The 24679-nt window shown below is 35.5% G+C and overlaps 1 protein-coding gene and 1 long non-coding RNA gene across 3 annotated transcripts in view; one reads left to right on the top strand and one right to left on the bottom strand.

Moving 5' to 3' along the window:
- The window catches only part of LOC136847386 (uncharacterized), a 508750-nt gene that overhangs the window by 376630 nt on the left and 107441 nt on the right, over positions 1-24679 (top strand). The gene's annotated exons all lie outside the window — the stretch shown is intronic.
- LOC136847387 (uncharacterized) overlaps positions 1-24679 on the bottom strand; it is a 482601-nt gene that overhangs the window by 351486 nt on the left and 106436 nt on the right. The window contains exon 3 of the long non-coding RNA XR_010855717.1: positions 24614-24649. This is a non-coding gene — a long non-coding RNA (uncharacterized lncRNA). The remainder of the gene's footprint in view (positions 1-24613; positions 24650-24679) is intronic.

Raw genomic sequence — 24679 nt, 5'->3', positions numbered from 1 at the left:
CAGAGAGCAATATTTTTCTATTTCATATCTGCCAGACCAGTAAATATTTATATTTTTTAATTCCTGGGCCAATTTTCGCACTAACAGAGCGCTGACTATGCAAAAAAATTAACTCAATGACCCGACATGACCAGGCAATGTCCACATCAATCTTCTGGTACCTGGCCACTCGATCCTGATTCAGCGATCGATTAGTGTTGCAGAACTGTTACAAAAGTGAAGGTGGAGACAGACCTACAATAATAATATTTATCTCAAGTGAATATCAAACACGCACAGGAGATATGGCACAACGGGAGGTTATTACGTTTCCAAGTGGTCGCGCTGCTTCGTCTTATACGTCATGGGAGGAATGCCATTATGTTATGTGTAATTTACCCTCCAGGGAACCAAGTGCTTCACATCGGCTACCAGTTTGGGAGTCATATTTACACATTTTGATCAGAGATGTATTGCATAAATGTAAGATGTTGTTATTATTATTATTATTATTATTATTATTATTATTATTATTATTATTATTATTATTATTATTATTATTATTATTATTATTATTATTATTAACACTTTTGCTGTTGCTATAATAATAATAATAATAATAATAATAATAATAATAATAATAATAATAATAATAATAATATAACAATAATAATAATAATAAAACTCTTCCACTTATATGCAGGAATTAAATTCCCTAATCAGTGGGGGCCGTTCACACCCTAACATTTAGTCCCAAAATTTCTTGTTAACTCGTCTAAAAAACAAACACAAAAATAAATCAATAAAATGAATGAATGAATAAATTAATCAATAAATAAAATACATGAATAAATACATAATACATACATAAATAAATAAACTTTCCATGAGTAAATAAACAAATACATATACTTTCCATTCCAGCCACAAACCGGCCTAATGTTGCTGAACTACTACAAAAGCGAAGGTCGAGACAAAGCTAGAATAATAATATTTATCTCAACTGAATATCAAACACTAAGGACAGGGATTCTAGTAACAAAGAGAATAATCTTAATGCGTAGGCGTCTGTATTAAGAAGTAAATTCGCAATCTCTAATTTGTAAATACTTTCCAAAATCTCATAAAGTTTAACCATTACCCAACACTTACTCTCGAGCTTCACTCACACTCTCTCTCACCCTTATGTCGTTAAGAGTATCCTTTTAACCTCTTTATCTGTATGTACTTTTATTCCTTTAATCAAAATATACTTTACTGCATCTTAACTACTATATCAATACTTAATTTAGTATAGCTGTCGTCTCGAGAATACGTTGACAGAGCTGACCTTTTAACTATGTACATGGCATACATAAGGTTAACTACCATGAAAAAAAAAAAAAAAAATACTGCACCTCTGGAATCTATTGCTACTCTCCCATCAGAAAACTTAGTTGGAATTTTCAATTCGAGAATCAAACTTTTCAATCCACACACATTATGTGAAAAATTTTGAAAAGGCGTTAAATGTTTCTACCAAATGATAAGTACAGAATGGATATGAGCGAAAGTCAACCATTTCCATCTTATCTATCTTCTTTAATAATATAATCTGAGTGGATCTTTCTTGTTTGTCCGCCCCAGGTGGGGGCGGGGAAGGTAGGGGATCGGGAGGGTAGGGGAGACATGACACAACCACCCTCCTCCTGCAAACCTGTTTGTCCGCCCTGGGTGGGGGCGGGGTAGGAAGTGGATCGGGAGGGTAGGGGAGACATGACGGGCAGCGCCGGGTTCCGGCGCAGCATAGTGCGCGCCATCAAGCTCGTAATAAATATTAAACGGACATTCTAAAGCAGAGAGTATAACATTCTCATCTCATCATGAAAACTAGTGATATTTAAAATTAGAACGTCAGCGTCCTTATGCCATCAGAAACACTGTACGGGGAGATTTTAAAGTCTTGTGTCAAGGGTTTCTAAGCCATCTTCAATACAGGATGAAAATTCTGAACGTCAGAGTCACACATTTCAATCCAATAACAATTGGCGCGTGGAAATTTTAAACCAAGGGTCAAACGTTTCCATTCGGTAACAATTATTGTGTGGAAATTTTACCCTGAGATTCAAGTTCCTATATTTCCCAGTATATTTCCAAAGCAATATGACAGTCGTCCGGGGGAATGAAACTACAATTATCTGAAAGACGGTATCCGCTGATATCTGGGATGAAATCCGCCTAGATTTCTCATTAACAAAATGCACAAACCGTAAAACCAAGTAAACGTTCAAAATAAACGTTTGTACGTATGTTTGATTTTATGCATATACACCTGTTCGCAGACGGAATGAACCTATTCATACATCACCAATCCCAGGAAACAATTTGCAATTCGCTCCTTTATGAGTGACCAGATAATCCACGAGCGAGCGCTTTCGAACGCATTTTGCACTCAGACCTCGAAATTACCTCGAACGTTCCTTTTCCTGATGGGGAGCGGAGATACAACACGGACCGCTGCTTGAAGGGGGCATTCCCTGAAAAGGGGCAAACGCGCCCTTCGTTTTCTCTCTCTCTCTCTCTCTCTCTCTCTCTCTCTCTCTCTCTCTCTCTCTCTTTGGAAGAGGGTTGGTAACTTGCTCTCTCTCTCTCTTTGGAAGAGGGTTGATAACTAGCTCTCTCTCTCTCTTTGGAAGAGGGTTGGGTAACTAGATCCCTCTCTCTCTCTCTCTCTCTCTCTCTCACTTTGGAAGAGGGTTGGGTAACTAGTTCGCTCGCTCTCTCTCTCTCTCGCTCTTTCTCTCTCTCGCTCTCTCTCTCTTTTTGGAAGAGGGTTGGGTAACTAGCTCGCTCGCTCGCTCTCTCTCTCTCTCTCTCTCTCTCTCTCTCTCTCTCTCTCTCTCTCTCTCTCCCTTCCCCATCAGGAAAGACTTAATAACGAAGCCCCCTTGCCAGTGGAAGAGACCTGATAATTACACACCTCACCTGGAACAGAGTTTGGCAACTCTATCAGTTTAATTCTTCCCCATTTTTTTTTTTTTTTTTTTTACTTTATCCTCGTCCCTATATACTTTCCCTCTTCGGGGTCATGACGGGTCTGACATTTCATTTATACTGTGTGATGGAAACCTTCAAGTTTTGCGAATATTTAAATATATACCTGAATTGTATATCATGTACGTGATGTACAAGTTTATATTGATATAGGATTCCTTCACTTTAATTGAAGCATCAACACACAACATACAGTGTGTTTATACATACATACATACATACATACATACATACATACATACATACATACATACATATATATATATATATATATATATATATATATATATATATATATATATATATATCATATACTGTACATATGTGTGTGTGTGTAATATATAAGTTAAGTATACCTTAGTCTAACCAGACCACTGAGCTGATTAACAGCTCTCCTAGGGCTGGCCCGAAGGATTAGATTTATTTTACGTGGCTAAGAACCAATTGGTTACCTAGCAACGGGACCTACAGCTTATTGTGGAATCCGAACCACATTATTGCGAGAAATGAATTTCTATCACCAGAAATAGATTCCTCTAATTCTTCCTTGGCCGGTCGGAGAATCATACGCGGGGCCAGCAGAGTGCTAGCTGAGAACGGTACCCACCCGTCCGATGAGGAAATATGCGTAATATACATATGATATGATATGATATGATATGATATGATATATATATATATATATATATATATATATATATATATATATATATATATATATATATATAGTGTGTGTGTTTGTCTGTCTATACATAGGTTACTGGATTATATTCACATATGAAACTTTCTTAACCAAGTAAATGGCTATCAACTGAGGCGCATGCACCTTATTTATTCATTTAGTTATTCAGTTTTCCTTCAGGTCGCGCTCATAGCTTTCTAAATATGCTGGAAGGATACGCTACGAAAACCTTAGTTTTTACCAGCATGAGGATTTGGGGTCGATTTCTTTGTGTTATTTGGAGTACTACGAATACGATTCATTAAAACCTTGGGGTCTCAACTCTGCTGGCCACCAGCAGTGAATCAAGTCCGCAATGGTTAATCAACAGTTCTAAATCGTACCTTCAGGGAAGAAGGACATGGCGATAATAACCTACTTCCAATAACTAGTGGGGTAACACAGTAACGATTCGATCTATACATACATATATATATATATATATATATATATATATATATATATATATATATATATATATATATATATATATATAAAGACAAAATCCACGAAGGAAAGAGAAACACTGGAGTGCTGCGGGCCTTTCGAATGTCTGTCGTCCTTAAGTAAAGGACGACAGACAGTCGAAAGGCCTCGCAGCACTCCAGTGTTTCTCTTCCTCCGTGGATTTTGTCTTTATTTATATATTCATCATGTTCCATATTTTCGTGATTCAGGTATACATTATTATATATATATATATATATATATATATATATATATATATATATATATATATGTGTGTGTGTGTGTGTGTGTGTGTGTGTGTGTGTGTGTGTGTGTGTGTGTGTGTGTGTGTTGTGTGTGTTTATTTATATTATTCATCTACTGAAGAATAACAATAATAATAATAATGTGTATGCATTTTGTGTAGATAATACATACATATATATATATATATATATATATATATATATATATATATATATATATATATATAGAGAGAGAGAGAGAGAGAGAGAGAGAGAGAGAGAGAGAGAGAGAGAGAGAGAGAGAGAGAGAGAGCGCATGCATTTGTCAGTGTTATTCCTGGATAATTCTAACACATAAAAAAATTCTAACATTATTTAAACATACTGACGTAAAATTCTATTTCACAAAATATTCTTTCTGTTAACATTTAGTTGAATAATGAAACGCACGAGGGCAATATGAGTCAGTTCTCTATTACAGTTAACTGGAAGCATAAACTAGAAGTTTATGGCTAATAGGCCACCAAACAAATCCCACGCATTCACCAATTCATATATCCTGCGAGGCGTTTAAATTTAATGGACTGCAAGCGTATATGCATGCATGTTGTACGTTTGGTTATGCTTATGTGATATATATAGTATATATATATATATATATATATATATATATATATATATATATATATATATATATACACACACAATTTGTATGTGTATATATATAAATATATTTGTGTATCTATATATTATACGTACACACACATATATATACGTATATACACAGTAAAAATGTGTATATATATATATATCAAAAAAGAAGTTAAAGTAATATTAAATAATAGTAATGACGGGACAACAACAATAAATGTTTCAAATCATAAACAGCGAACGTGAACGTTAAAAGATTAGAGCTAAACAACAGTCTAAATACGTTGCAAAATAACAACCAGTCCACTGGTTTTTGGGTCTCACTATGACTCACTCCCCTTTAAACCAGACTTATCAGTTTTGTTGAATATTTCATCACGGAAATAAAAGCTAAGAAATAACTACGCAACCGCACAGATAAAGCACACCAAAACGTAATACTGTTTGTGATAAACGCGTATGTGAAGAGCTAAACCCAACCACCCCCAAAGAACGGAGCGGCTATCACAGCATCTCTCCTCAGAGACTAACCACGCCAACGGAGACCTACACAGAAAAAAGAAATCGGGACGAGATAATTCGGCGTAACTGACGGAGACACCGTAAGGATTCCCCGCGGGATGGGTCATGCCAAGCCACCTTGGGTCATGCCAGAGGAGGGGGTGGGGGTCCGGGACAAATCCATTTACCCGGCTTTTGATAGACTTTTTACAGCCTCCTCTGTGGCACAATTTCAGACCGTAACTGTCATAATTAGCGTCGCCGAATGGGGTTATTTAGCCGGTCAATTAAATAGTGAAGCGCGGCGGGGGCGGGCGGCAACCGCAGATTGTGTTTCCTTTAAACCTAATTAGGCCCACCTTCATGAAACGCCCTCGTTAAAATAAAGCAAAAAAAAAAAAAAAAAAAAAAAAAAAAAAAACTCGAGTTCGAGTATAATTGCGCCTCCTCCGGACGGGGGCAAATCAAACAGACAAAGCAACAGACATTCACGTGCGACTGGAGTTTGGCCAGGAAGGCTCATTAACCGAGTCCAGGTGAATAGCATTATTCTCTACGTACGCTGACAGAAACGCTCAGCCTTACAAAGGGGGATAATTAACTACTTGCAAGCAACAAAACCAACATGGACACAATGGACGACATCCTTCATCATGCACAGGATTTTAGATTAAAATGCTGATGCTAATACGCCATTTCTTCGCTTTTGGTAACTTGGAAAGTAACGAGATATAAACTGCAGAGTGATGGATAAGAAATGAGAGAGAGAGAGAGAGAGAGAGAGAGAGAGAGAGAGAGAGAGAGAGAGAGAGAGAGAGAACTGCAGTGTTGGATAACAAATGAGAGAGAGAGAGAGAGAGAGAGAGAGAGAGAGAGAGAGAGAGAGAGAGAGAGAGGCTACAGTGTTGGTTAAGAGAGAGAGAGAGAAACTACAATGTTGGTTAAAAGAGAGATAGAGAGAGAGAAGAAATACTGCAGTGTTGGTTAAGAAATGAGAGAGAGAGAGAGAGAGAGAGAGAGAGAGAGAGAGAGAGAGAGAGAGGGGAGATTTCATAATGGAACGGAACGTTTGCTGCCTTTCTCTGGAACAAGTAACTGGAAAAACGGAACGAGAGATGGTAATGAAATGATAAAGAGGCAAAGTGGTGACGATCTTGGAAATTTATATCAAGCAAAAACACACCAATATTAAAAGCGTAATCCATGCTTAACCTAAAGAAATTCACGTGACCGAATTTTTATTTCAAATTCAAAAAAGGATAATTGAGTTGATGATCCTGTATACCTGTATCTGCTTTGTACATAATGATATATTACATATGCGCCTACATGTATCCATTAACATCCATAATGTTATGAGCCACCTTTTTCCTGTTTTCTAATGTTTATTATTTTTTAGAATTTTTGATTCGTTAGTATTTAGCAGTTATTTTTCCTTCAGTATCATCAACTCAATTATCCTTTTTTGAATTTGAAATAAAAATTCGGTTACGTGAATTTCTTTAGGTTAAGCATGGATCACGCTTTTAATATTGGTGTGTTTTTGCTTGATATAAATTTCCAAGATTGTCGCCACTTTGCCTCTTCATCATTTCATGGCCATCTCGTCTTTTCCAGATACTTGTTCCAGAGAAAGGCAGTAAACGTTCCATTCCGTTATGAAATCTCCCCCCCTCCTCTCTCTCTTTCTCTTAACCAACACTGTAATTGGTGTGTTATTTGAAATGGAATTATGGGGAATTTTAGAGTTGCGGGTTCTTTGTGTGTGTATATATATTTATATATGTATATATACATATATACATATAAATATATATATGATATATATATATACATATGTGTATGTATATATACACACACAAAGAACCCGCAACTCTAAAATTCCCCATAATTCCATTTCAAATAACACACCAATTAATGGGCATCTGTAATCCTCCAGGCACGTTGCCAATTCATGTCAAATATTGACACGGCTTTTAAACATTTGTAATAACGCAGCTCGCCGTATTTTTTCAGTGTACACTGAACAAGTTCACTGAACTCCTAAGCTTCGTCGGGGTCACTACACTACGCGTTGGTCTTTTCCCAATTTCTAAAAAGTTATTCCCGTCCAACTCAAACCAGAAACGAAGATATGCTCTTTGAAAATAAATTTAATTGCACGTTCAATATCTGCTGGGCATCGTAGATTTCACGAATGGTAAAGAATTGCTATTACCATCATCGTCAGTATTATTATTATTATTATTATTATTATTATTATTATTATTATTATTATTATTATTATTATTATTATTATTATTATTATTACCCAAAATAGAAACGAAAATATACTCTTTAAAAATAAATTCAATTACACGTTCAAAACCTGCTGAGCATAGAAGATTTCATGTATAATAAAGCATTGCCTTTACCATCATTCTCCATCTTATTATTATTATTATTATTATTATTATTATTATTATTATTATTATTATTATTATTATTATTATTATTATTTAAAACAGAAACCAAAATATACTCTTAACAAATAAATTCAATTACACGTTCATATATGGAAAAGCATTGTCATCACCATTATTATTATTATTATTATTATTATTATTATTATTATTATTATTGTTGTTGATATTATTATTATTATTATTAACAAATTAAAATATGCAATCACTCATTACAAACAATCCCTTTGAGCCAGTGACTTTCAAAGCAATATGTGACATAATACAAAATAAGTTCCATAATAAACCTGCATCAATGTTTTGGCCTGCTCAGAACGCCGTTCATAAACACCACTATCAACGTAGGACCACAAATTTTAAAAATTATTAATTTATTTAGAATTCTTCCTTACAAAACTGCAATTCAGGCAACAGCTGTGATACCATACACGGAGAGGACAGGCTCAACAGCCTCCGAGCATCAACGACACAGACGAGAACAGACTTGGTGTGTAGGAGGATCCCTTTTACGAGTCATGACTTCTTTACAACCTTTGGGGATCCTGGAAGTCATCTTTTGATCCTTACGAGTTGCTATACAAAGCTCCTAATCTAATACGGTGTCTGATTTTATAGGACGGACAAAGATATTTCAGAGAGAGAGAGAAAGTATCCCAAAAGCCACTACTGAGCCGCAATGACCGTTTTACAAAGCCCATATATTTAGTATGTCTAGTTTTACATAACAGGTGAGAGAGAGAGAGAGAGAGAGAGAGAGAGAGAGAGAGAGAGAGAGAGAGAGAGAGAGAGAGAGAGAGGGGGGGGTAATAAAATCTAAAGCAAGCTTCAAATCCCTACATAAAAAGGATAGAAAATCTATCGCTGAATAGTACGAATTCCCCACTGTTATTCTGAAAAAAAAGACAAAACGTCTAACTGAACTCGAGGCCAATAAAGAAATTCCTAAAAAAAAAAAAATAAAGATAAATTTAAACTACAGGCAACAATTTCTCATCAGAGTACATTTAAACTAAATTAATTTTCGTTTCCAAGTATTGTGGTGAAAGGAGAAACGGATACAAACAAAGCTATATGAAAATCTCGAAGCAGAGCAATGAAAGAAAAACAGTATTACTCGAAGCTCAGGGGAGAAATTCAGTGAACTAGAAAACAAAATCAAGACAAAGAGAACTGAGGAAGAAAAATGTTCTAGCATTACAACAAAAGAAAAACCTAGATGTTACATATCTAAAAGAAAAAGGATAAACATTACAATAAAGGAATACCACAAATCAAATTAAAAGATAAATCTTTAAGTATAAAAGGAATGAGAACTCAAGACACCATCAACCCAACACAAACGAAGACATATAAAAATTTCAGTCTACACAAAAAATTCAATCCAATTTTTGTCACAACAGAATTAAAAAATCAAAGAAATAAGCCAACGCAAAAACAAACAACACACATTTCCAAGTTTTCAACGCATGAGTAATGAAGGCAACAACTAAATATGAAAAAAGAGGACCACAAAAATAACCAATTTTTGTCAAAATAGAAGTAAAAAAATAAAAGAAATCAAGACAACACAAAAATCAACAAATTTCCAAGTATTAAACGCACGAGTAATGAAGACAATAATTAAAAAGAAAAAAATAAATACCTGTACATAAAAAACAAAAATGAAAAATATACCAAAACAAAATCATTACCATCGCACCGCATCCGGGTCATGACTAAATTGCAAGGATCAAGATCTTTCCGGCCAGAAATGATTTCAGCGAAATACCAGGATATTGTGTCGGGGGAAAGGGTTTGATGGGGGCAAGGGGGGGGGGGGGAAGGAGGAGAGGGGAGAGGCAGGGAAGGTAAGGCAGAACATCTTGAGGCCAGGAGAGGAGGAGGAGGAGATGTTGAGGAAGGGGTTAAATGAGGAGAGTTAGGAGGTAGGGAGGGAAGGATGATCGTTTACAGGGAGAGATGAGAAAAAAAATGGTTAGGGAGGGAGAGAGGGAGAAAGGAAAGAGAGGGAGAAAGGTATAAAACTGAATGAACGAATGAGTTATCTGGCGTCACGCGAAGGAGTGACAAGATTGCTAATAAGAGAAATTTTAAAAATTTGTACTACAGTGGAATGAAGTGAAATGAGGTCAAAGAGACTAAGAAGAAATTTTATTGAGGTAGAAAAAGCGAGAGAGAAGGATGATGTAAAAATATGGTATACCAGGAGTAAGGGAGAGCTGGAAGAAAAGTAAATTATAACATTTATAAACGTGCCTCGCTGTCGAACTCCTCAGTTCCAGACGTCCTTTATTCCTCACACCGTTGGACTGTGGAACAGCCTCCCAGAGGATGTCGTGTAGTTGGAACTTCAGAAGTTCAAGCGAAGATGCAACACATTGCTACCCTAATGCTGTTCTCCTCGCATTTTAATACCTTCTTAGCTATTTATTATTTTTTTTTCTTTTTTAATAAGTGAGACCTTTTCTTTTTGTATTTCACTTTGCCTCCTCTTACTTCTTCCTAATGAAAACCATATTCTATGGAAGCTGGAATCTCAAGTCAATGGCCCCTGTGGCTTGTTCCGTATGAACAGGTTTCATCTTCTCAATAATAATAATAATAATAATAATAATAATAATAATAATAATAATAATAATAATAATAATAATAATAACTAAGAATTCAAACAGGAAGAAAATGGGGAGATGAAATTAAATAAAGAAAGTAGCCGTTATTAAAGGAAGGAAATGAGAATAAAATTGGATGGGGTTGAAAGGATACCTTTCGAAAAAGGGTGAGAGAGAGAGAGAGAGAGAGAGAGAGAGAGAGAGAGAGAGAGAGAGAGAGAGAGAGAGAGAGAGAGAGAGAGAATGGTACGTAGGAGGAGGGAAGGATAGAGTGTAAGAGGAAGAAAAACCCCTAAACAACATAAGTGAACGAAGGAGTGAAAGAAATTAAAAGCACAATGGAAGACATTAAAAGGGAGCATTGAAACGACACAAGAAAGAATGAAGAAAAAGAATGAATGTTAAAAGCAAGCAAAAAGAAAGATATATATATTATGAAGTGGGGAGAGAGAGAGAGAGAGAGAGAGAGAGAGAGAGAGAGAGAGAGAGAGAGAGAGAGAGAGAGAGAGAGAGAGAGAGAGAGAGAGAAGTATGAGGATGGAAGTATATTGTAAAAGGAAGAAAAATCCCTAAATAACAAAAATGAGACAGAGAGAGAGTATGAGGATGGAGGAATAGTGTAAAACGAAGAAAACTCCCTAAATAATATGAATGAGAGAGAGAGAGAGAGAGAGAGAAGTATGAGGATGAAAGAATAGTGTAAAAGGAGTGTAAAAGGAAAAAATCCTAAATAAGAGAGAGAGAGAGAGAGAGAGAGAGAGAGAGAGAGAGAGAGAGAGGGGGGGTTGGGAAAGAGGTTGGGAAAAGGGGTAGGAAAGAAAGTATCAAGTAACCGAGTAACAGATGACGTTCATTTTGGCGCAAGCCTCCGAGAATGAAATGTCCAGAGAGGATTTAATTCTCGTTTGCTAACGATCTCTCCTCCTTCCTCTCCAGCAACTAACCAGCCAGCCACCTCAGGGTGATAAAGCCCCGCGAAATATACAAGACAAATAATAAAAGCGCGCTCGGGAGATTCGCAAGGACTTAGTGGAGCCTGCTTACAACCACACTCGAAGATAAGATTTGGTACGAATATACAACCCGGTGACTGGGTGAGGTTACCATCACTACATTCTCGCACAAACATTAACGTTCTATATATATATATATATATATATATATATATATATATATATATATATGTATATATATATGATATGTATATATATATATATATATATATATATATATATATATATATATATATATATTATGTGTGTATAAATTTTATATATATATATATTTATATATTTATATATACATACATACATACATACATACACACACACACACATATATATATCACACACACACACACACACATATATATATATATATATAATATACATATATATATATAATATACATATATATATATATATATATATATATATATATATATATATATATATATATATATATATATATATATAAGTATCTGGCCATTTGAAAAGCAAAACAACGAAGTGAGAATCTTTCTCCTTTAGCTCAAATGCAATTCCAAGCAAACGACATAACCACATCAAAAGATTACAAAGAAGACTCCGTTTTAAAAACAGCTAATTAATTTATAGGGTAAATAACCACTTTAATGGATACAGAGGCAATTAAAATTGGGTCACTTCTTTCCAGTGAGGCACAGGTGTTTAAAATTAATTCAAGTCTCTTAGGTAAAACAATACGAGGGTATTTTTGGCATTAACCAGGATTACTGACATTTTTTCATTTCTTTTCTAAATCTCCTTCGAACATCTTGTGCAGAATGGGGTCAAGAGTGTATAGGTCTGGGCAAAATACTGTTTATGTTGTATGTCACGTTGTTGGTCCCGTGACAGTCATACATACATACATTTTACACACACACACAGACACACACACACACATATATATATATATTTATATATATATATATTTATATATATAGATATACACATATATATATATATATATGTTATATACATATATATATATATATATATGTATAAAGATATATATAGATATATACATATATATATTTATAATATATATTTATAATATATATATATTTATATACATATATATATATATATATATATATATATTTATATATATATATATATATATATATATGTAAAATACTATTATTTTCTTGTCAAAATACTCTTAAAAACACTTACTAATTTCAATTTTGTACTGGTTATTTTCCCCAAACAGACCAGTCTTGAAAGACAATTGACAAAGATGTTCAAAATCTGTCGTATAGTTACACCGGCAACTACCGTTTAATATGCTGGAAATAGCTTCCAAAAGGGAAATATGAAAGGTATTAGCTTATCTAATGAAAGAGAACGATGGTGCACCAATGTTCCTAATTAAGGCCGTTGCTATCTCGTGCAATATCGTTCTTATTACCTCCACTGCATAACTCTTCTTGCGTATCTTCAAGTTTTGCTTTTGTTTTCTATATTTATAGTATATTTCAATGAATTTGTCATTACTTACATACATACGTATATATATACATACATACATACATATAGATATATATACTATATATATATATATATATATATATATATATATATATATATATATATATATATATATATATATATATATATATATATATATATATATATATATAGTGTAAGTATATGTGCTGACAGATAAAGTGAAGCAACATATATATGTATATGTATATATACATATACAGTATGTGTGTATGTATGTATATATACATATATATATGTATATATATACATATATATAAACATACATAAATATTGTGTATGTACACCTACTGTATATTCATTATATTCATATAAACAAGCTCACTGACGTACGTACACACCATATGAAATCAGTTCCTTGCCAACAAGACCATGACTAATAAAACATCCCCCATGTAACTCAAGAAACACTCGGCTGCGTCAGCACTTCATCTCCTTACTTTATAACAAAGTTGTCTGTCAAGCGGAGAGGAATGACACCTTTGACAGACTCCAATAAACACGTACCGCAGTCCGACAGAGACCTCATGTAAATGCTACAGTAAGACTGTGAAACCACCAGTTCACTTGGGGACATTTGACCACCGAGGGGCTAGTACTAAACACGGCGAAACAGTGATTCTTCTACACTGTATCGCCGTGTTTAGTACTAGCCCCTTGGGGATCGAATGTGTTTCGCCGTGTTTAGTACTAGGCCCTTGGGATCAATGTTTTTCGCCGTGTTTAGTGCTAGCCCCTAGGGGATCAAATGTCCCTAATTGCATTTGATCGCCGAGGGGGTAGTACTAAACTCGGCGAAACACATTTGAACCCCGAGGGACTAGCACTAAACACGGCGAAGCTGTGTAGATGAATCACTGTTTCGCCGTGTTTAGTACCAGCCCCTCGGGGATCAAATTTCCGTAAGTGATTTGGTGATTTCACGAATTCCCTGGTTTCACAGTCTTACTGTAACACATCCGCCAAAGCTGACCTACATGCAAGGGACTGCCTCTAAAAGTGTGCATTAATTCCTGCATCAAAATCACAGTTTATTATTTTAACGGACTATTGTTGTTAGATGAATACCACACGCTTCCCAGCTGAGGGGCAAAGGATTAGCTCAATTACCTGCAATTTTGCATGCAATTCTATGGTGAAATGCATTCTTTTTTCATTTCGAATAGATGTGTTTACGTATTGCGTTCTGCATGATTTTAATACTACACCCGAATCTTTTTCAACAATTCACCATTGCTCTATTAACTTATGAAACATACCTTTCAGCACATCCTGAATTCTGTTAATATTTTTATAAAGGCCAGAGCTGACTTTAAAAAATGGAATGGGGGGAATAAACCCAATTGCAAAATTGTTCGATGCATAATTTACGTATATTTCAAAGAATAAAGAAAACTGCCAAAAAATATTCTTAAGTGTTGAAAAAACTACTCTTTGAATTAATAATTATTCTATTTATGGGTTGAAGAAATTGGCAAACTGACCAATCTGACGAAAGCTTCCTTCAACACAGAGAATATAATGTACACACAAACCTGTATTACAGTGGATATTCTTCACCCATTCAGAGATTTATTATTCCATGTATTCTTCAAAACTAATTAACTGAAAAACTGTGACTACCAACTCTAGTCTAAAAACATATATATAACAATACAAAAAACAGTCTTGGACGAAATTTCATATAATAAAATTTTTCCGGGTTAACAAGATATTTCATTTACCAAGAATGTATGAAGAAGATGAGAAAAACTTAATAGCGTTTTAATAGCATTATTTCTAGGTGACATTTAAACACTAGGAGGAACAGCAGATTAGTACCGGATGCAGTTCAAGTAGTAGTAGTAGTAGTAGTAGTAGTAGTAGTAGTAGTAGTAGTAGTAGTAGTAGTAGTAGTAGTAGTAGTATAGGATAAAGATTTTTTCACAAAGAAATAGGAATATAAAATAATAATCAGGAAATTTATTTAGCAACTTAGTCTATGGATTTCCTACCTGTGAACGTGCGATAAAAGTTTACGGACACAACATCAACATGGAAAAAATACCAAGCAACAGATATTTTCATAAGAATCACACACGCCCCCTCCCCACCTCCGGTTGCTTTGCTGTTTCTACCCATCATATGTTAGATAATCGAAATATTTTTGTAATATGTCATCAATAAAAATTCTGTCAGCAAAGCTATCATTTAATAGAAAATACCTTCCGTTCCAGGGTAAGGGACATTTCGTCTCTTCTCCAGTTTCTGTCTTTAGCATTTGGTCTATTCCTACTTAGCTGTCCAGGTTCTCTATGTTTCTTTAATATCACAAGTCATTTACGAACACGTCTATCAGGCGAACAATTGGAGGGTTCCGTGCTGGCGCAAGACCCATCAAATCTACAACAACGTCAGAAAATTAAACAAGACATTAATTTTCCTCTAATCTGCTTATTATTGTATTTGTTACAATTCGATACTGATCTTCTGACATCTTGGTAAACAAGTTTTCTTCTTGCTTTCTTCAAGTCTTTCTTCCTCCACAATTTTCTTTTCCTCCTCTCCTGCCTTCAGGAAGGGTCATATCCTCCTCTCACAAATAAATCACAAGGATTACCTGGGAAAATGACCTCCATTGTGGAATGAGAATTCCAGACTTTTATTATACCTCTCCTTTTGAGAAAGTGGTAGGGGGAGGGGGGTGTGGGTGAAGGGTAAGGTGAAAGGGATGAGGAGGGGGGGGCCACTTATTGGAAATTCCGGCCCCATCATTAATCTCATTCATATCAGTGGCCATATCTCCAAATTCCCAACTGCAGAGCAGAGATCCCGTGCCCCTTCTTCCACAAGTTATCCAGTCAGTTTCTCTCGGAAATCTGTCAGACTAAGATCCCTGACTTCAGCCCCTTGCTTGCTCTCCCACTCTAAATTATTTACCCAGCTCCACCTGGTTGGGTGGGGACCGGGTTTAACAAAAGCAAGGTTGCCATTTGATTCAAGGATCTTTCGAACTTAATATTTCGGAACTCGTAACTTCATCTTACTTGGCATCTCAGTAGTTTTTCAAAAGAGTTGTCAAGTTTCTCTAATAAATTCTGTTAAGTGTGAAAGGGGGTTGTTGACCAAACTTGCTTGCTTTGGCTCTAGTACTAATTATGAATACAGATTTCTCAAATTTTGACAAAATGGCTGCTGGTGCAGAAGACATTACATTCAGTCCAGTTCTGTTTAGGTCAGTATCTTGCAAATTCCGGTTTCTTGGATAGCATATTTGTACTATCTAACTATATATATCTATCTAATATATATATAATATATATATATATATATATATATATATATATATAAATATATATATATATATATATATATATATATATATATATATATATACTGTATATATATATATATATCTATATATATACTGTATATATATATATATCTATATATATATATATATATATATATATATATATATATATATATATATATATATATATATATATATATATATATATATATATATATATATATATATATATATATATCCCATACCTGAAAGGGTAATTAAGAAAATGCGAGAATGCAAAACTCCAAACATAACCTTAGCACTGAAGAACATTAATTTTCCTTCACATTTACTGGTATGTTATCAACTTAGGAGTCCAAATAATGTGACTCATTGAAGTTTTTCTACGCAAACACCAGGAAACTGCCATTTCCTTGCCGGAGGTAATCAGGCAAAATCACTGACTCAGGTACACGATTTGAAATAGGCTCCCGCTTTCCAGGCTACAAACAAACATGGCTACAACCTGCAAGTCACCCTCGTGGCCTGCACTTTCCTTTAATATCGTGCAGGAACCTTCAGCATTTCATCGTGTTTCTGATGCCTTACCTTCTTTAAACTCAATAAAAAAAAACTACATATTTTTCGGCATTTTTTCAGAATATTTAAAATACTACGAAAATATTTGTCTCCACATCCAGTTTGCCGATTTGAAATAATAATAATAATTTATTCAATTCGAGAAATATTCTACTTCTGTTTTGCATTAAGGAATTCACCTCACTGACATATGGTAAAGGATTATTAATATTTTTATAAATATTAATTTTCATAAAAAATACATAATAACGCCAAAAACATCGAAGCTCTTTATAGAAGTTATATTCAAGCCAAAGAAAACTCGAAAATTAAAAAAATTATTTTTCGTTCTCGTATACGCATCCTGGTGGTTATGATTCACCACAGTGTATTCAAATAGCAAAATAAAAGATTGATGGCAAAACTGCGTAACGAGAATTCAAAAGCGCTAAGCTATGGTGACTGGTCGAATAGCAAAACATCTCGGTTCCGCTTTGTTAAAAAAAAAAAAAAAAAATTATCCGTCATTTATTTTCACCAATATGATGATGTATGTATGTATGTATGTATGTAGTATGTATGTATGTATGCAAGTATATTGTCGGTATGTACGTAGGTTTAAACGCTTTTTGATGATAATGCGATTTTCACTTTCACTTACTAACATAATAATAATAATAATAATAATAATAATAATAATAATAATAATAATAATAATGGTCGTCAATTATATAAAAAAAAACTATTCCAATTTCATTATCTCAACTCCCACTTAGGAAGGAAGCAGGAACAAAAGAGCAGACTTCCTTTAAAGCGCACTCTTTCCGCCATATCTGTAAACAGAAAAAGGTCACAGGCGTAAATTGCAAGCATATCTCTAACGGAATTCCTTCTAAACTTGCATTCATGAATTCAAACCTAACATGCTATCAGATACCCCATCCCCATCTCTATCTATCAATTTATTTAGTTATGTATCTATCCATCCGTCTATCTGTACGACATTAATGTTGCACAAAGTCTCCAGCCAACACCAGCTCTAACATACACAACTCTTCTTCTTCTTCTTCACGGAGGGTGAAGGCAACCGCGGCCCGCGAAGGGACCCGGCTGTTAAAATTACGCAAGAGCCCCAACATTCCCTCCGTCGGCAGGTGTGCTTCAAGGTACGAAAAGACCGAAGCGAGACGGTTACGAATGGGAGCAAGAAGGCACAAACTTCCTCACACCCCCTCCCCCTCCATTAAACCCCCTCCCCTACCCCTCCTGAACAGCTCCTTCGCCTCTTCCTCCCTCACCTTTCGTATCAGTCAGGCCAGAGATCCAACTTTAATATTGGCGCCAAAATCAATTTGCGCTGTTGCTGCCGTGGTGGTAAAGGCTCTGCTTCCCGACATCTATTATGAGACAGACCTAAAGCTGAGATACTGCATGGCCCATGTCCGTCCTGCTTTGCAATGGATCACGTCTTTTCTCTCTCTCTCTCTCTCTCTCTCTCTCTCTCTCTCTCTCTCTCTCTCTCTCTCTCTCTCTCTCCTCCTACGCTCAACATTTGAACGACCTCCTTTCATCCAGGTTCACGTTTCATCCCTACGAGAGAAACAATGAGACCGAGGATGGAAGACGAGACGAGGATATATATACAAGAAACAAAACGCATCAGTACGATAAGATTTCTTCCAACGGCAGCCAGGCTTCCAGGAGGTGGAAGGGGCGGGGGAAGGACACATACAAAGCAATAAACGACGCCGTAAAAACCGCCACAAAACACATTTATATCGTCCTCCCCCAAACCATTCCGGGCCGTCAAAATAGGAAGCAGGCACGTAACTGGCCACTCAAGACAAGGAGAAGCCTTTCGTCCTTTCTGTTTGCAGGTTGGAAAAGGAAAAGGAAAAGAAAAACGGAGAGACAGAAAATCGGCCTCTAATCAACTCTGTGTTTGAAGAGGTGGACGAGGTCAGGCGCAACAGTTCCTAACACCCTCGCCAAACACTACACGCGCCTTAGCTACCTACTCCCGGCAACCTACCAGCCGTCCAAACCTCAACCCCACCCCCAACCTCCCTGCGACCCTCCCACCCAAAACTCCATCCCCCGTCCCCGTATAACCCAATCCCTCCATCTCCCAACCCCTTATCACCCAATCATCCAAAACCTCCAGCTGAGTTCAATTCCAACAGAGTATCGGCCTAGCCAAGGGCATATAAGCCTATACCTTTCGTTGCAAGCGAGACTTAACGGCGATTGCCTGGTAATAATGGCGATAAGCTCCTTTGTCCCCCAACCATTCAAAAATCCATCTCCTCCCCTACCACCCAATCATCCAAACCTTCTGCTGTGCACAATTCCAAGAGTACTATATAGGCCGAAACCTTCGGCTGCAAGTGAGACCTAACACCGATTGCTTGGTCGTAATTTGCGATAAAAATTCACAGTTGGGCGAGTCTTACTCGAAAGTGACACCAGACACCTACATCCAATTAGTGATTAAAGGTACGCAATTGAACTAGATTTCTCATTTGAAGCTCTACATCAGATTAAAGAATATGTAATTAAAAGTGTTACACAAGCACTTGACCGCAATTTACGATTAAGAAAAAGCAATAAACTCCCTCTTAACGAAATTTGTATCAAATGACAAGAGACCTATTTCGGGGAAAAATGATCAAAATCTATCCGCCAATTAATGCCCTCTCTCTCTCTCTCTCTCTCTCTCTCTCTCTCTCTCTCTCTCTCTCTCTCTCTCTCTCTCGTATGAGCTTCTACATATGCAACCTACAAAAATGGGTGTGTGTGTGTGTAATCATTTTGCCCGCTATAGCGAAATGTGTCGTCCTCACCGCGAGTCTTCCAGAAGGTCCCCAGTCGATAGGAACCCTGGGCTAATGAAGACCTTCCTTCCGAAAAGCAGCCAGAGTTTAGGATATCCCGTTTCAAACAGGATCTCACATACCGTGACGTGAAGACTGTTTGCTGTTACAAGGTCTTCCTTAAGCAAACCAGACGGACAGATATTTATACGAGAGAAAATCACTAGAATCTACAGCTGATTGTAAATTGAAGCCCAAAGAGCCGTTTCATGATCTACTGTCGATTGTAAACTGAAGCTCAAAGAGCCGTTTCATGATCTACTGTCGATTGTAAATTGAAGCTCAAAGAGCCGTTTCATGATCTACTGTCGACTGTAAATTGAAGCTTAAAGAGCCGTTTCATGATCTATAGTCGATTCCTGGTTGGTGCTATTCTTTTCTTTTTTTCTAAGAAAATCAAATAATTACTCTGTCTTATAATAAGGGGAAATTTTCCTTTTCAATTTTTAGCCCTCACATATATTTCTTCGTTACTGTCAACCTCCTCATGAGAAAAAAAAACAACTCAAAACACCGCGTCAGATTCACCAAATTAATAACTATTAAAGGTTATTTTACAGCAGCAACATTTCCAAATTTTTATCCTTATAAAAAATACACCTCAAAATACTACATTACATCGAAATAAATCCGAAAAAGGTCACCTTAAATCTGGTACAAGTTCATCTTTCCTAGACAGCAATACAGCAACTCATTACTCCCAATCCACGAATGGCACTGCCTGAATCTTTAGAGCAACGTTAATCCATCTCTCCACCTTTACAAGATTCGAGTAAATCTCTCAGTGGGAATCACTTGAAATGCCCTTGAGAAAGTCAGTTAAAGGTCAGGTGAACTTTTGTCTACCGCCCATTTCTTTAATGAAAATGTGGAAAGGTCATGGAGGACTAAGAGTTGAACTACCGCAGAGATTGGCACATCCGAATTACGGCTGCTGGGTTTGTTTCATTCACAAACATTCACGCATATCTTTTAGTATTCAGCCTCATTTGCGTATTCCTAATTCTCATTAACCTACGTCTGTTCGCATTCATCTTTTTCATTTCCTATTCTTGGGAAGCTTGAATCTCAACTCAATGGCCCCTGTAGGACTGTCCCATATGAACAGGGGTGTATCTTCTGAATAATCTAATAATAATAATAATAATAATAATAATAATAATAATAATAATAATAATAATAATAATAATAATAATAATAATAATTTTGAAATCTCATGTTTTCGCTTCACTGTCCATAACAACAAAAATTAAAACTAGTAATTCTACATTCAACCGCGTTTGCTTGTTACCCCATTTATTCCATCTACGTCAGCAGATATTACAAAATGTTACTGAAGGATTTCAATAAAATCTTGAGGAGGGATAGGCCATGGGCTAAGGACGAGCTGAACAGATTCTGAAAAGAAATCTCATTTCAGATCCCCCTGAGGGACACTGTACTCGTATTTGGTAATGCTGTTCGTGTCTGCCACCTGCTAGAATCTCAGGTGCTGGAATTTTTAAACCTGCCAGTCTTCCTTGACATCACGGTTCCTTCTGGCTACTCTCTCTCTCTCTCTCTCTCTCTCTCTCTCTCTCTCTCTCTCTCTCTCTCTCTCTCTCTCTCTCTCTCTCCTACAGAATGGGACAGCGACCGTTGTTTTGTATCTCTGAACCCATATATCAATAAAAAGTTTTATTTGCATGAACAAATGAGCTTGCGCTTGCACATATATATATATATATATATATATATATATATATATATATATATATATATATATATATATATATATATATATATATATATATATATATATATATATATACATATATTTATATTATAAATATATTTATAAATATATATTTATATTATTTATATAATATATATTTATATATATTTATATAATATATATATATATATATATATATATATATATATATATATATATATATATATATATATATATATATATATATATAATGTATGTATATATATACATATATATATATTCGACAATAAAATCAAGTACGTGAGTACACATGTAATATTCACATGTAGAATTCGAATGAATAAAAAAAGGAAAACTGTTTCGGGCTAAAATTTTAAAGCAGCCATGCGCACGTACATCAAGAGGGAGAAAAATATCGATCCCTTGCCTTAACGAGAGTTGCCGTAAATGGGCCAACATCTTAATGTTAACAATATAGACAAAGTATGAGTGTGCATAATCAGATGATTAATCTCTTAGTCAAAACAATATCTAGATGATGTTTCCCAATCCCCTTACAAGCGTGACCCTGTATAGTCAGTCCTTTCTCTCTCTCTCTCTCTCTCTCTCTCTCTCTCTCTCTCTCTCTCTCTCTCTCTCTCTCTCTATATATATATATATATATATATATATATATATATATATATATATATATATATATATATATATATATATATATATATATATATATATATATATATATGTATATTTATACATATACATAAATAATACATATAAATATATTTATATATACATACATACATAACTAATATATATATATATATATATATATATATATATCTATTAAGGATATTTAAACTTGAATTTCCTAATAAACTCCCAGAACTCTTGTATAAATCTCACCTACATCTCACGGCCCGCGTTCTTTGCCAATTCATCAGCAGATACCATCAACAAATGTCGAGGAGAAAAAGTGTCTCCTGATGGCGCTGAGATACTGGAAATAACATAAATGATAGAGAGCTGCAGTCAATTACACGGTGGCACCGTGCCACTGCCTTTAAAGGAAACACTCGCCGAGTGCGCCGGGGACACTCTCGAAATTTTCCTTGCCCGACGATTTGTCTTAGCCTGCGATACCTTTTACTACCTGAGAGAAGTGTGTTTGGAATTACATACAGATGTTATATGTATGTATATATATATATATATATATATATATATATATATATATATATATATATATATATATATATATATATATATATATATATATATATATATATATATATATATGTATATATACATGTATATATATATATATATATATGTGTAAGCGTGTATACATAAATACTGTATATATTCATATACATTTATGATTATATGTATATATGCAGTATTTATGTATATTATATATAATATATATATACATAATTACTGTGTATATATATATACATAAAGGTATATATACAGTATTTATGTGTATATATATATATATATATATATATATATATATATATATATATATACTGTATATATATATATAATATATATATATAGCTACATCGAGTACTGCTGCTTAGGGTAAGCACACAACTCGGTCTACAAGTGGAAGAACCTACTACTTCAGCAGCATGATAACTCAGAACACCTAGAGAGTGGGGTCACTCTAGCTTCTGCAGAGGCAGGTACAAGATTCTCTTCTTTTAAGCTGACACGAACAAACATGCACCTTTCTTCTTTTTCTGGGGGAGGTCCCAATGCTTTTGACTAAGTTGTTCAGCAGGAAACTGGAAATAAAGGTTGAACACCTTGGGAAAAAAATACAATGCACATATTGAACTAATATAGAATTTGGGCCAAAGGCCAAGCACTGAGACCTACGAGGTCATTCAGCGCTGAAACGGAAATTGACAGTAAAAGGTTTGAAAGGTGTAACAGGAGGAAAACCTCGCAGCTGCACTATGAATCAATTGTTAGGAGAGGGTGGAAAGTAAGATGGAAGAAAGAAAATGTGACAGGAGGTACAGTAATTGGAACGAAAGGGGTTGCAGACAGTGGCCGAATGCACGCTGCAAAAAACCTTGAGCAATGCCTACAGTGCACCCCATGAGGTGCACATGTATATACTGAAAAGTCCAGCTGCCCAAGTAAGCAAGAATACAACACGGAGGAAATGGGAAGAAAAATCACATCAATAGTGTTTGGCAACTTTTCAAGATTTTCATTTTTCTTTACGCATCGACAGTTCTTGGATGGGTGACCTTCGATGGCTACTAGGCGAAGTTGACTCATAATCTTTGAGCATATGTATGGGCATGGGCATGACGCTTGCAAACTCACTTCAAAAGCCAAGGCTTAGAAATTTGCAGCGGAGCTCTGGAGTCTTATGTGAGTGCCAGTAAGTTAAATGACCCACAAAAAACTAACAAAGCGAGCAATTTCATTCCCTGCAACACAGAAACAACATATGTATGTTTGATATCATAAAATCAGTTTTGGCAAATGATCTGGATCTTTGGGCGTAAACGCCACACAAACACAGGAAGGATAACATAAGCTTAGAACACAAAATGAAACGGGGATTTCTACAGCGACAAGTGGCAATCTCGATACAGTACGCGAGAAAACGTCGCTTAAGTCGTGGAGCGTGACTGGGGACACGACGGAGCAGAGGATCGAGTAGAAACACTGTGACAAACGTAATGTTGAGGAGACGGAATTTTAATCATTGTATCGCGCCGAAACGCTGTATACTGCGAGATATGAGAGGAGAATACTAGAGACAGCAGAAAGATCCTCCGTACAGCCTAATTACACTCTGCATCAAAGAACGCCTGTTGCGATTAGACATCACTCAGAATATCTGAGAGCACCACAAAATGAGGAAATGTCATACCCATCTTGCCACTGACGGATTAATCATATGTCTTTCACATGGAGATGAGACACCGCGAACACCTTGAGAAATTTTACCTACATATAACTTGCACTAACTTTGGTTGCAGTAGGTGGAGTAACTAATGGTACGTCCTGAAAAAGAAAGAAAAATTACATTAACTT

The sequence above is a fragment of the Macrobrachium rosenbergii genome, chromosome 16 (assembly GCF_040412425.1).
Source record: "Macrobrachium rosenbergii isolate ZJJX-2024 chromosome 16, ASM4041242v1, whole genome shotgun sequence".
Lineage (NCBI taxonomy): Eukaryota > Metazoa > Arthropoda > Malacostraca > Decapoda > Palaemonidae > Macrobrachium > Macrobrachium rosenbergii.
This window is presented reverse-complemented; position numbering and strand designations above follow the sequence as displayed.